General features: G+C 42.1%; 1 pseudogene; it reads left to right on the top strand.

Annotated features, from left to right (window-relative positions):
- The first annotated feature begins 2,297 nt into the window (after positions 1-2,297).
- The window catches only part of LOC138813056 (ankyrin repeat domain-containing protein 49 pseudogene), a 95,698-nt pseudogene continuing 82,987 nt past the window's right edge, over positions 2,298-15,008 (top strand).

Consider the following 15,008-nt stretch of genomic DNA (forward strand, 5'->3'; position numbering starts at 1 on the left):
AAAGCATTATGGAGGTTCCTCAAAAGACTTCACATAGATCTCCCTTATGACCCAGCAATCCCACTTTTGGGCATTTACCCAAATGTTTACAAACAAGACCACACTAAAGCTACCAGCACAACAATGTTTATTGCAGCATTATTTATCATAGCTAAGATATGGATCCAACCCAGATGTCCCTCAGCAGATGAATGGATCAAGAAAATGTGGTATATATACACAATGGAATTCTATGCCTCCATCAGAAAGAATGACAATTCCCCATTTGTTAGGAAATGGAAAAACTTGGAAAAAATTATATTAAGTGAAGTAAGCCAGGCCCAAAGAAACATAGGTCCCATGGTTTCCCTTATTTGCAATATTTAGTATATGTATGAGTCAAGCGGAAAAGGTCAGATAATGTGATGTCAGGAAAATGAACCCTGAGATATGTATTTTAACGTTTTTTTTTTCTTTCATGCATGTGTTTCTAACACATTTATAAGATTATCTCTTTGTTGCTTTGTATGTCCCTCCCCCACAGTATAACCCTTGCTTTCACTATATTTGATGTCAGTTTAACTTGTGGAGGAGATGGGGAAAAAACAGTTGTTTAAGGATTCAGGTGGACCTGTTGCAACAATGAGAAGTACAAGTTGTCATGTCCAAAACGAGCTTTACAACGTCGGTGCGGGGGGGGGGGGAAGGGAGAAGGAGAAGGATTAGGATTGGGGGGGAGGGGGGAGGCTGGGAAGGGATGTGAAGGGTAAACCAAAGGAGGAGGGTGCAATGCTTGGTAAGAAATGTACGCATTATCCTGCCCATATAATTGTAACCCCTCTGTACAGTATGTTCACAAATAAAATAAAATAAAATTTAAAAAAAAGTAATTTTAAGGTCTTGGTGCTAACAAAACTGTCCAGGTGTTATTACACTAAACAGAGAATTCAAGATGAGTTTTGTTCATAAATATAGAGATTAAAGGACATATAATCCTTATTTCAAAATGCAAATTAAAGGGAAAATCAGTCAGCGGGTAAAATTTATATTGAATGTTAATTTTTGAAGAGGAAAAGAAGATCTTAGATGGCAGACTGAAAACACTATCAGAGCCCTTTATGCTGAATTACAAAAAAAATAACCTTTAATTGAAAATTGAGCTGGAATGTGCACATCAGGCAAAGGCAAGCAATCAGAGCATAGCACCAACAACGAAACACCATAATGTATATCTCAGAAAAAGGAAACAAGTACAGACCAGTGCTCAACATCCTTATCCTTGATTTCAATGATACACATATACCCCCCTACACACAGATGCACACTCACACACATACACACACACAAACACAAAAGAACACACAAGAATGTATGCAACAGCTCAACCTCATCACTTCCATTCAACATGAATCAAAGATCTTCCTGTAATATTTGAAACTTTAAAAGTTTCAAGTCTTGTAAGTAATTGATAAAAGATGCATAGTCAATTATTTTCTGAATAGACTCTCCTATAGAAGTGAGAGTTCATGATGGTTATAACTACTTAAACATCTTTGAATCTCAAAAGAATTAAACAAGAGACAATCTGAATTTTGGAACTATATTTCTACCAGCTATTCTTCGAAGGCTTAATAAGAGGTTAACAAAATCCAAATTGAATACCAAATTAATACAACTCATATTTGTGTAAGTGAAGTGAAAGACACTTCTCAGTGACCTATGCTGCCTCAATTTCTAAGCCTGCTGCACATTGTGGAACCTTTGATTCTGCTGGGCCAGGCCCACAGTTGTCTTCCCCAGAGCAGTAGCCCTGCTGGGGTTGGCACTGGGAGCTGTGTGGAGAGGAGGGGAGGCCTCCGGGGAGGCCGAGCTGGGGTTGGAGATGGGGGTAGTAGGGAGAGTATGGGAGGCCCTGGCAGAGGCTGGTGAAGGGAGGAAGGAGGCAGTAGGCCAATGGCTCAGGAAGTAGCATCCCCAAATGCAGCTGGGTTCTGGAGAGTGTCTGTGAGGTGCAGTTTGGCCCCTGGGGCCTCATGGCTGGGTGAGGAGAGGAAGGAGTCTCAAATCCCACCCAAACAGACAATGAGAAATGAAACAACCAGTGGTTGAAGAATTTCAAGAAAAAAGGCAGGGACTTGTAGGTAAACTCTGGGGGTGGGGAGGGCAGTAGTGCCTAGCCAGTGGTGGTCATGCCTCTCCTGAGGCCCTTGATGTGAATGAGGGCCTGCTCTGCTGTGCACTAGGCCTCACTCTTGCCTTGAAGCACGCACCAGGAATTGCAGGCACATCCTCAGGTTACCCCACAGAGCTGGCCTGCCATGAGTGCTGGGGACCGGGCAGCTGCTGGGAGGTTATGTGCAGCACGGCAGAGGAAGAATGGCTTGTTGGGTCTTCATCCGTCCCACAAAAGACGGACGGGGTCTGAGGAAAGGTAAGTGCGGCACTCGCCCGTTCCCTAGCCTCCCTCAGCCCAGGAGACAATCAGACACAGCGGGGAGCCAAATCCAGCAGGTAGAAAAACTCTTTATTAACAGAGAGCAGCCCCTTTTTAAAGACAAAGAGGGTGGGTGGTATGGTAAGGGAGTAAGAGGAACCAATCACTGTCAAGGTCACACCCTATCATTCACCTGAGCCTTCATGGGCTGGTTAGGTACAGATCAGGAGATCAATTGGGGTCTGCCCACTCTACTCTCTCCCAGAGCCATCTTGGCTGGCCATGTGCTCTTCAGTAAATTAGGCTCTGCCCACTCAATCCCCTCCCAGCGCCATCTTTGCTGCCCATGTGCTCCACAAATTCCCCCTTTTTTTTTTGTTTGTTTTAATGACAGACCCACCTAGCACAGTAATAAACATCAGTCCCACCACAGTTAGAAATGTCCGAAGCAGTTCAATTAATTCCTGGGCACCTGGTGTCTTTTAAGTAAGCCAGTTCCTTGTACGTGCCTTTAAGCTAGCACAGGAGTCAAGATGACCTTTGAGCTTTACTGTCAGCTCCCAATTGCTCCCAACATCATCTCCCCCCATCTTTGCTTAAAGAAGCGAACCCGCCTGTCTTAGGTTGGGTGGATCGCCTTGTCTGCCTTACCCGTCATCGGGAACTTCTTCAGAGCGAAGCTGAAGGCCCTGTCTTAGGTTGGTCAGACTGACACCCCCTCTTACCCGTCTCTGGCTGCGATTCCTCTGGGGGGGGGAATTCATTCATTTGGAGCTTAATAACTGGCTGGCTAAGCTCATAAGAGTTTTGCAGTGCACGTATAATGCAAGGAAGGCATAGAAAAACCATCAGCAAAAGCATTCCCAGGCCAGGAAATGTCAGTACTAGTCCTTTAACCTTAGTGAAGGATGGGATAGCAGTCTTTGCCACTTCAGAGTCCAGAGGTGGGGACTGTTCTAATCCAGCTATTTGCCCGTGGGGTTGGACAAAATCTAAGCTGAAAGCATAAAAAAAGGTGGTTGTTTAACAATTAAGTATGAATTCAATGCTGCTATACAAGCAATTAGTACAAGAACAATTAAATCAGGTAACATTAAAATAATTAACTCCTAAAAAAATATTAAATAGTCCATAGGGTGGTGATCAAAAATGAAGGTCAGGCAACCAGGTCGAAGGGACAGCTTCTCTTGTGGTGCTCCTGACGATTTCTGCATTGCCAGCGTTGATCACTGCCCAGGTCACTCGCTGAGGTTGATGTAGATTCCATAGGGCCGTTCACAGGATCGGGAGAGTCAGGACAGCCAACATCTGGAGTATTGCCATCTGCAATTGTTAGAGAACACAAGAGAGCTTCTCAAGGGCTGGTTGCCCTTGGGGATGGTTAATAATTGTCTTTCTGGCTTTTGTCTTTAGCTTATTCTTGGGCATCCTCCTGTATAGAGGAAATGGGTAAAAACTTAGGTTCCTGGCAGGGATCCAAATCCCCTGCCCATAGTAACTAGGGGGTCAGGTCCTCTTCATTGTTGTGTCAGGGGGTCCTTCCACCTGACTTTCACTTGGAGCTTAGGGTTTAGTTGTCCCCAGTGCTTCTGAAATCTGGATTCAGTTGCCCCTTTTGAAATCAACGCTATCTGTAACTGTATATGGGGGCTAACTCCCCCTTTTTTGTTTTATAGGCTATCAGAATACAAATTAAAGGGTTTTTGAATGTCCTGAAGGGCCATAATTATGGCCAACATTTCCTTATATTGTAATTGTAGGGACAGAAACCCATGGCAACAGCCAATTGATTTCCCCTAAAAGACTCTGAAGTTGGGTTAAGGTCAGAGAGGCTGGAATATCCAGCAAAGGCTTAAGGGGGCTGGCCTGAGTCAAGGTAAGGTGGGTCCCGAGCACCTTAAAAGGAGCTACCTTTTGAATTTTATTAAGGGCTATGGTAAAAACCCCCTTTTTTAATATGTCCAGAACCTGGGCCAGAAGGCCCTCCAGGCAGCTTGGGTCTCGGTGCCCCAGAATTATATCATCCATGTAGGCATAGGCAAGGGAGGTATCTGAACCCAGCACAGGCCCTAAAAGTGTAGCCAAGTATTGTTGGCAGAAGGCCGGGCTATTGGCCATACCCTGTGGCAGCACTCTCCATTCAAACCTCCGATCAGGCTGGGAAAAATAAAGAGAAGGTATAGAGAAAGCAAACTTCTCGCAGTCATCTGGATGCAGAGGGATAGAGAATAAACAATCTTTAATATCAATCACAACCAAGGTATATTCTGAAGATATAGCAGGAGTCCAGGGCATGCCTCTTAGGGGCGTTCCTACTAGCTCCATCCTTTCATTTACCTTCTGTAGGTCTTGGAGCATCCGCCAAGCCCCAGAGGCTTTTTGAATAACAAATAGGGGTGTGTTCCAAGGACTTATAGAAGGGCAGATATGCCCGAGGCTTATCTGTTCCTCCACCAGAAGGTGGAGGGCTTCAAGTTTAGGTTTGGTCAATGGCCACTGCTCCACCCAGATTGGGCTTCCTGGCTTCCACCTAATGGGAGGTGCCCAGGGGGCAGTGGCCTTTAGGATTGGGGGTGCACCTGAGCGGGTCCCCTATGTTTTTCTCTGTAATTATGAAAGTTAAAAAAATCCCCTTCCTTAACTCCCTCTAGATCCTGTTTAAGCCTTTGTGTTTCTTCCCCATCCAGGATATCATCATAGGATGCTCCATGGTCTGTAGGGACCACGGCATCCATTTGTCTTAGCATATCTTGCCCTAGTAAATTGGCAGTGAGGTTCTTTGCCACTAAAGGACGTATCTTTCCCTGTTCTCCGTCTGGGCTAGTCCATGTCATAAGGGCAACCATTTCTTTGGTCTGGGAGTTGCCCCCTACCTCCAATATCGGGGGCCCAGATGCAAGCTTCCAGTCCAAGCGCACTTCCTCCTCCCTGAGTATGGTTTGGTCTGCCCCAGTGTCAATTAAGCAGTGAAACCTCTTTTTGCCTATGAGAATACTCATTTTAGGGCGGAGTCTGTCCACCAGGGGGATGGTCCAATGGACCTGGGCTGCCCTGCCATGAGGCTGCCTGGGCCTCACAGCAGAGGGGGTTCCTCCTTGAGTTAAAGGGGCTAGAGGATGCCCCTTCCCCAAGTTTAAAGACTTCCCCTCTAAATCAAACTTGTATCCCTCCATGCCCCTGGGGCAGGATGTAGGGGGCGGTTTGCCCTCAGGCCGGTTGGCGGGGGATTGTTGTAAACAGTCCCTCTTAAAGCGCCCCTCCTGCCTGCATTTAAAACAAGTCCCTCTTCCCGATAGTCTTGGGGTTTCTTGGCCCTGGGCTGCCAGCGCCTGAGTAATAGCCTCAGTCATTGTAAACGCCTGAGCTTGTAAAGCTAAAGCTAGTGATTGGGACTGGTGATGTTGCATTCCCACATCCTGTGAGGCCACCACCCATCTGCTCAGGGAACTCTCTCTCAATCCCGCGCAGGCTATGCCTTGGTCTGCATTCATCCCTTCCCAGACCAGCAGCTTAGTAATAGGTATCATTGGTTGAGCCTGCCGGTTACTCTCTGCACGCACTCTGCATTCCTCCTTAAAGAAAGCCTGCCATTTAATAAACTGAGAACTAGTAAGAACGGCTTTGGCCACATCCATCCAGTCCTTAGGGACACACGGGTGATAGGCAATGTCTTGTAATAGGGTCTGGGCCCACGGAAAGTTTGGGCCATCCTCCGCCACCGCCTTGCAGAGGTCTTTAAGATCCTTAGCTTCCCATGGATACCATTCCAAGGGCCTGTTAGCTCCTGGTGCCAGATTGACTGGATACGCTTGGGGAAGCGAATCCTGTGGCCGAGAGTCTGGGCTCTTGGGTGGCCCTTCCTTTCCAGGGCTCTTTGGTGGCCCTTCCTTTCCAGAGGAGGTCTCCGAGGAGGTTACTTCCCTGGCCCTCGGCCCCTCCATAGAAGGCTGGTAGGGGTCTGGGTCTTGCAAGTCCCTCTCGCAGGTCTCGTAGGGCGCCGTACCTCCCCTCCAATCAGGAGAATAGGGAGGGGGCCTAGGACTGTCAGTATCAGCTGGGTCAGAGGGGGTAATATCAGCTGGGTCAGAGGGGGTAATTTTTACCCTCGTTTTGACTTCTACTGTGCACGTCTCAGTGCGTTCTCGATTGGATTTGACCCTTTCCTTTTCCTTCTCACTTCCCACATCCTCCTGTACCCCTTCTAGGCCTGATGTTGCCTCTTCCTCCTCCTTCTGTGATATAGCATTACCCATATTTAGGGTTTCACTTACCCTGAGAGACCACTTAGCCTCGGCCGGTATCTTTTCCTTTCGTGCCCCACGTTGGGCGCCAGATGCTGGGTCTTCGTCCATCCCACAAAAGACCGACGGGGTCCGAGGAAAGGTAAGTGCGGCGCTCGCCCGTTCCCTAGCCTCCCTCAGCCCAGGAGACAATCAGACACAGCGGGGAGCCAAATCCAGCAGGTAGAAAAACTCTTTATTAACAGAGAGCAGCCCCTTTTTAAAGACAAAGAGGGTGGGTGTTATGGTAAGGGAGGAAGAGGAACCAATCACTGTCAAGGTCACACCCTATCATTCACCTGAGCCTTCACGGGCTGGTTAGGTACTGATCAGGAGATCAATTGGGGTCTGCCCACTCTACTTTCTCCCAGAGCCATCTTGGCTGGCCATGTGCTCTTCAGTAAATTAGGCTCTGCCCACTCAATCCCCTCCCAGCGCCATCTTTGCTGCCCATGTGCTCCACATGGCTGGTGGGTACTGCTCCACCCTAGCCAGGCACAGGGCCACTGGGGAAGTTCTGGCTCTGGATCAGGACCAGGGACTGCCTTCCAGACAAGTGGCCTCTGGGGACTTTCATTGTGGCTGTTATATGTGGGCTGGGAAATTCCTTAGCATGGTCAAGGTGTCTCCACAGATAGGCAAATTTACTCCTGTGCCCCTCCTATCTTCTGGATTCCCACTTTCCTCCTGTCTTGTGCCATTTCCAACTATAGGAGTAAAGTTCTCCAGCCTTTAAGAGGCCATCCCAGAGATGCTTACAGGGCTTCCCACGTCTGGTTCACCATGCATGCAGGGCTCATAGGGTGCCATCCTCCAGGCAAAGGGTACCACAATTTCAGTTTGGAAGAGGGAAAAACTTCATTGCCCCAGATACAGCTGCCCTTGGGGTTCTCTGTGTACACTAGTCTTGTGCTGAGATAATGATCCCCAAAGACCACCAAGGAGCCATTTCTGATGTGAGCACACGAGGGTCATTTATTGCAAGCTCGAGCCTGGACTCACAACTGTCAGCATCGCAGTGGGTCAGAGTTGCGACCTCCAAACCTTCAGTTAACAGGGTTTCTATAGGGCATAGGGCTGAGGTAAGTTGGCTCATAGCTTGTCAGTTACATGATTGGTTGACATTTAATGAGAAAATATTGTAACAATCTTATTGGCTAACACGTGCAGGCTTAGCAGTAAGAAGCAAATTATGTTAACTATGGAATCTTAAGAAACATCTGTAGCTTTAGGTACCTTCCTGTCATCCGCTGATGGCTATTGCTAGAGGAGTTACGGGAAGAAGGTTGTTGGGACATTTCATGGTTTTTCCAGGAACCTGAGTCCTAACATTCGGTAAAAGTTTTTGCAATAGATACTTTCAGTAAATGCCTTCACAATGGATACTTTCAGTATAGGCCTTCAAAATGGACTAAGTCCAGAATGGCTATACTTTGGCTAAGGTCTCTCACTAGGGGTAGGTCTCTCACTAGGGGTGTGTGTGTGTGTGTGTGTGTGTGTGTGTGTGTGTGTTTGTGTGTGTGTTTGGTGTGAGAGAGTCAGACACAGCTGAGGTTTTGTGTAAAACATTTCTTCCCTTCAGCATTGAGTTTTGGTATCTAGTGGTTGTTCCCGCTCCTGAATTCTGAACTCTAAATTTGTTCTTCTATATACTTTTATCCTTAGATCTTCTTAATATTCAGATTCCTAATATCTGCTGTGAACTTCAGAATTTGCTTCATAAAGGGGGTGCCTTTCTTCTAACTTTTATGAAGCCCTTTGCTCTATTTAAATGCAGGATGTGCTGTGTTAGTGGTTTTACTTAACCCAGATTGTTGTGGCCCAGGCTGTGACTGTTAGTTCTGAGATTAGTTTAGGCTAATATGAAATACTATCATTTCAATCTATCTAGTGAAAAAAGTTCAGCATCTTTATTGAAACAATTTCCTGGCTGTAAAACCAATAAAAAAATTCCAGTGGTATAAATGTACAATGTGTTGATTTTAGTTAATTGTGCACCACAGCAATGAAAAATTTCTTCTTACTAAAGTGAATAGTACGTGAAAAAACCAAATATTATAGAACTTAAAAACTGATAAAATATCAAAAGTAAAAGAAAGACACTGATCAGGAATGCAGTACAAATGTAAGTGTTTAATAAATAAATGAAATATTTGCGATTCTTATCCACATAGGAAATACAAAGGAAAATAAATAGGAAAGTCACTGAAATCCCATCCTACACACCAGAATAACTATCACCACTCGAATAAATAAACATCTGGAGAGGTTGAAATAAATCAGGAACTGTATTTGGTTTTGTGGTATTGTAAACTAGTGCAACTCATATGGAGATCATAATGGAAGTTTAGACAATACCAAAAAGACACATGTGTTGATGACTTTTACTGCAACCTTGATACATAAAGAAGGAATATAAATCAACATCAACATCCATGTGCATGGCAGCAAGAAAGAAAGCTGTGCAATCAACTTAGATTCACAAAAAAGAGGGAATAAAGAAATATGCTATTCATAACAATAAACATGTTCTGGTATATAAGAGAAGTGAATTTCTCCAATATCACTGCTAAATATTTTTGGATATACACCTAATCCTAATTTCACAGGTTTTGTGGCTTCGTGTTTTTCTTTAAAAGGGACCTCCATATTGATTTTTAGAGGAGTTACAATAGGTTGAAGATATCCTATAATATGTGGAAATTAGAAGAAATTTAAATATATCAATGAACACATAAAGGACCATCATATACAGTTTATAATTTGATCCAATTTTAAGAAGGCAACAGTTGGGGGACAAGACAATGTTAGAAGCTTAATAACAAAAACACAGACATGGAAAAAATTTTTTAAAAATGTGCAACTGATTAGTGCTAATACTAACAAAATATTTTCCTCAAGTTTTAAAAATGAAAAAATTAAAATAATACTTAATAACATCAAATAAGTATGCCATGGAAGAAAATGTACCATAGTCATATGTTCCCCATAATTTGTTTTAATTTATAACAAATGGACACAGGTCTCATGGTTTCCCTTATTTGCAATATCTAGTATATGTGTGAGTCAAGCGGAAAAGGTCAGGTAATATGATGTTAGGAAAATGAACCCTTAGATATGTATTTTAATGTTTTTTTTTTCTTTCATGCATGTGTTTCTAATGCATTTATAGGATTATTTCTTTGTTGCTTTGTATGTCCCTCCCCCACAGTATAACCCCCGCTTTCACTATATTTGATGTCAGTATAACTTGTGGAGGAGATGGGGAAAAACAAGTCGTTTAAGGATTCAGGTGGACCTGTTGCAACAATGAGAAGTACAAGTTGTCTTGTCAAAAACGAGCTTTACAACATCGGTGTGGGGGGGGAGGGGAAGGATTGGGTGGGGGGAAAGGGGGAGGCTGGGAAGGGAGGTGAAGGGTAAACAAAGGAGGAGGCTGCAATGCTTGGTAAGAAATGTATGCATTATCCTGCCCATGTAATTGTAACCCCTCTGTACAGCATGTTCACAGATAAAATTTAAAAACATTAAAAAAGGAAAAAAAAAAGAAAATGTGATTACATGTCTGAAGATGATAACACATTCAAGTATCATTTATTGAATCCAGCAAAGAAAAGTAACAGAGAAGTAGAAAGTAAGAACAACCTGGGGCATGGATGAAGATACTCAGTAGAACTTTGTGAGGAAAAAATGTGCTCCATTTTGCTCATCAACGTTGAGCTAGGACAGCTACCTTTTGACAGAGCACTTGTAATGTAGTCAGAGCAGTGGAGGTACGAATTTAGGCAGTAATTTATTACTTTTATTCCCTAATCTTATGATGTGATTCCCAAATGATATGAGTGATCCTATATTTTCTGAGCCCTTTTTCACCCAAATTTTCTAATTCCTTCCCCTGCCAGTAATTCTTCTGCTATTCTCATTTCTCCTTGTTTCTGAACTCAACTCCTGTGACGTTTTGATTCATGAGAAAGAGCTGAAGAAATATGAGGATGGTCTGGAATCTGAGGAACATCCACTCCAGCTTGGAGGATCTGGTAAAAGACCTCCACCTGGGACTCAGAATCAGATATTAATTGACCTCTTTGGAAATAGAGAAACTCAATCCCTCAGGCAGGATTCATCATTCCTTGACTTTCTCTGAAGAGATTTGGTACTATGGAACAATTCAGAGAATGAGTTTTCCCACCACTCACCACAGCTTTGTCAGGAGGAATAGGTTCAAAACTAAAAGTGACCTCAGTTCTCACAGGGCCAGTCAGAAACCAAGAGATCACATTTTCCTCCTCATCAGGCACCTTCTGTTAGAAACAGAGTCTGGGCAAAGTCTAAGATGGAGATAAAGTGAGACTGGGCCTAAGGAGTACACAAAAGAATGACCCTCTCTGACTAAAAGTGAGTTGTGCAGTGAGACATGATAACTTCCTTTATATATGAAAATTCACTAGGTGTGTTATCTCACTGCCATTGTGCGGGAGGTCAGTTTCCCCAAAGAAGTTGTTAAATGTTGTGTCTACCAGTTTGCTCTCTAGGCTATTGTCTCTCCCACCCATTCCCATGCCAAGAATGCATTGCTTCTTTCAGGCACTCAACTACTTGTCCTGAATCCTAAGAAGGAATATTGTAGGCTATACTTTGACTAACCTCTTGCATTGGAGGTAGAAAAGTCCCAGGCTCTGCACATGCCAAGAGGTAGAAAAGGTGAGTATAAGCTCAGATTGGAACTGAACAACAATCATATTGAAAAAAATAATAAATGAAATTAATGGTTGAGTAATTTAGGGTGGATAGCCACTAAATTTAGGTAATTATTAGTAACACATATACAATCATGGATTAGGAAGAAAACAGTGAAGTAGGTTCAAGATAACATGGAAAAGACACATAATAACCATAACAGGAGATGAGAGTGTGAAGGAACTGTTGGCATAGGTCCATTTACTATCTGAGGAATGAGCTTGGTTAGGAGGCTTTTAGAATAATATCTAAAAGAGACGGACTTGCTGGGCACTAGTGGCTCACACCTGTAATCCTAGGTACCCAGGAGAGTGAGATCTGAGTAATAAGATTCAAAGCAAGCCCAGGCAGAAAAAGCCAGAAATAGTCCTGTGGCTCAAGTGGTAGAGCACTAGCCTGGAGCTCAGGGACACTATCTAGGCCATGAGTTCAAGCTTCATGATCATCAAAACAACAACAACAACACAATAATGATAAAAAAAATAAAAGAAGGACTAAAAGATATGCGATGGAATGATGATCCTGTGTAACTGTCTAGGGAACATAAAAGGAGACAAAATTTGGAGCAAAATGATACCTATTCTTACTAATCAAGGATGCATAGCAAATGCCAAATTCCTCTTCCGAGAAACTTCCAAACCTGAGCTCAGAACATGGCTCATTGGTTGAGTGCTTGCCTTGCAGGCTTGACGCCCTGGGTTCAATTCCTCAGCCAGAAGTGGTGGTATGGCTAGAGTGGTAGAGCATTAGCCTTGAGGTGAAGAGGAGAGGGACAGGACCCAGGCCCAGAATTCAGGCCCCATGACCTACCAAAAAAAAAAACAAACCCAAAAACAAAAAAAGCTTCCAAACTTATTTTTTCTCATAAATTAGGAGAGGCTTTTTTTTTTTAACATGTATTCTTATCTAGTTCAAGGTCATCAGAATTTCAGTAGAGTTTTCCTGTTGAGATATAATGCAACAACTCTGCTGAACTTAATCATGACTAGGAAAGTATGGACACTAATGTGTTTATTATAATTTTCCTTATAAATATATAATTCTGTCAGATATTATATATAATATATAGTGTAAAATATATTATACATTATATAGTATAATAAATATATTCTAATACAACATATATTATATATTAACAAACTTCCTAATTTTAGAGTTAGGAACAAGAAACATATTGAAAGACAAATGCTTGAATCTCTGAGTAATTTCTCTACCACTGGACAATTCCATGTTTCATTCTTATTACCCAAAGAGCAACATAGGCAAGCGGTGCCCATGGATGTGGTTCTCTGTATTCTGGAAACTGTGATCTGCATATATATATATATATATATATATATATATATATATATATATATATACATATACATGTATATATGAAATATTGTTTTATACTAGTGAATGTGTAAAACTATAGCAACAGATAATTAAGTCAACATCTATGTGCACACACACTCAATCACTTTCAAGTATAAGAATTTCTTTTCTGGCTGGGAAGATGGCTCAGTGGTAAAGCGCTTGCCTTGCATGCATGAGGCTCTGGGTTCAATTCCTCAGCACCACATAAGCAAAAAGATAAAAGCCAGAAGTGGTGCAGTGGCTCAAGTGGTAGAGCACTAGCCTTGAGCAGAAGAGTCGAGGGAGAGCACCCAGGCCCAGAGTTCAGGCCCCATGACCGGCCCCCCCACAAAAAAATAATGTCTTTTCTTTGTTCCGTATGCACCTACACAGAGAGTACATGAGTTACCCTTGAATTGTCCTGGTAGTTATTTATCTGGCTACTGTAGCTTCACATCCTTTGTTCTCTTAGTAGCCAGATGTCATGTGTTCAACAACAATACTTTTTACAGGCAAAAGTATCTACCCTGACACACATAGGAACTTGGATTTCAGAAATGCCACAAATAATTGGGAGTTACAGCAGTACTTATCAAAATTAAATAGATTACATATTTATTAGAAAGTTTGTCAGAAAAATAAACTTCAATGCAGGATGAAACACTTGAAGAAAATTACAGTTGAAATTACATATAGCTATGTGCTGGTAGCTCATGCCTGTAATCTTGGCTAATCTGGAGGCTATCTGAGAATCAGTTCAAAGCCATCTTGGGCAGAAAAGTTGCCATGAGACACTTATCTCCAGTTACTCAATCAAGACTAAAATTGATACTGTGGCTCAATGTTGTAGATAGATAACCTTGAGCCAAAGACCTCAGGAATAGTGCCCAGGACCCAAGTTCAAACTCTGCAATAGACAATAAATAAATATAAAAAATAAATTACATATAATTTATTATCAACTCTGTACAAGGAAAATAGGATATGACACATGGCAACATATGACTTCAAGTTACAAAGTTCCAAAGCATTTCCCCACTCTTGAGAACTAGGAGTAATCCACATTGAAAAAAATAAAAACATGAATAATTTATACCAAATTTCAAAGCATACTATATGTTATACAAAGGAAATGCAATAAACATGCATTTCCCAATTTAGTAACATCATATAGTATAAAGAATCTGATTAATTGATTCATAAAAATCAATACAATGGAGATAAAACATCTAATATCTCAGGGGTAAAATTAGCAGAATACTTTTCATCTATGGTGGCTGTTCTGTAAATTATCCAGCCCTATCCATCCCACAATTGCAGAAGGCTCCTCCTAAGAATGGCCAGAAATCTGTGAGTGCTCAATGTAGACCTTGTCCCATTCTCTATTATTTGGGCAAGTGATTGACTGAATATCTGAAAACTTGCCAAAGGCACAATTTGGGAATGGCTTCCAGTAACGACATTTTAGTTCTCAGAAAAAAAGGGAAATTGAAGACAGTGGGAAAATGTACCAGACCCGGAAAGATTTCTATCATTGTATTAAAACTGTACCCTTCTACTGACACTTGAACAAACTGCAGCAATTGTCACTCCAACCACATGTCCAAAAAATAGCTTTCCAAATATTGACCTGTTTTCACGTTGGCAAATCAAGACACTCTATTGTGGCCCTGTTTTATTTAACCTATCTGCTATAGTTTGCCCAAAAGATAGTTGAACTTACCAATTTCTTAAATTTTAGGTCATCACATAAACACTTCATAGCCCTTAAACATTAAAAATACCTATCCATATAAGTCTGCATTACATAATTATTACTGTTTTTCTTCATTTGCCATGTTATACATATTTGTGTATCCCATGGCTTAGTTCTGTAATCTTCCTTCTCATGAGTGTTACCACTGGGTACATGTAATTATTTCGTTTTTTTTCTCCAGCTCTGTTCTTTCTTTAATTCAATTCCTTAATAGCATCATGTTTACTGACAACTCCTAGCTATTGATTTTAACAAATTCAAAAGAGTCCAAAGTGAGCTTTGATTGTATCCCTCATTACTATTTGATTAATTGATAACTCTTCCAGTTGCCTTGTCAAAATATCTTGTAGTCATTTCAGACTTACCTATTATTTCACACCTCATATGTAATGTATGAGCAGGTTTTGACAAATTAACTCACATAATATTTTAGGAACCATAAATATATAGTATATGAATACTAATACTATGACTTAAATTCGTG

The sequence above is a fragment of the Dipodomys merriami genome, unplaced genomic scaffold (assembly GCF_024711535.1).
Source record: "Dipodomys merriami isolate MVZ:Mamm:240054 unplaced genomic scaffold, mDipMer1.0.p SCAF_58, whole genome shotgun sequence".
In the NCBI taxonomy this organism is placed as follows: domain Eukaryota; kingdom Metazoa; phylum Chordata; class Mammalia; order Rodentia; family Heteromyidae; genus Dipodomys; species Dipodomys merriami.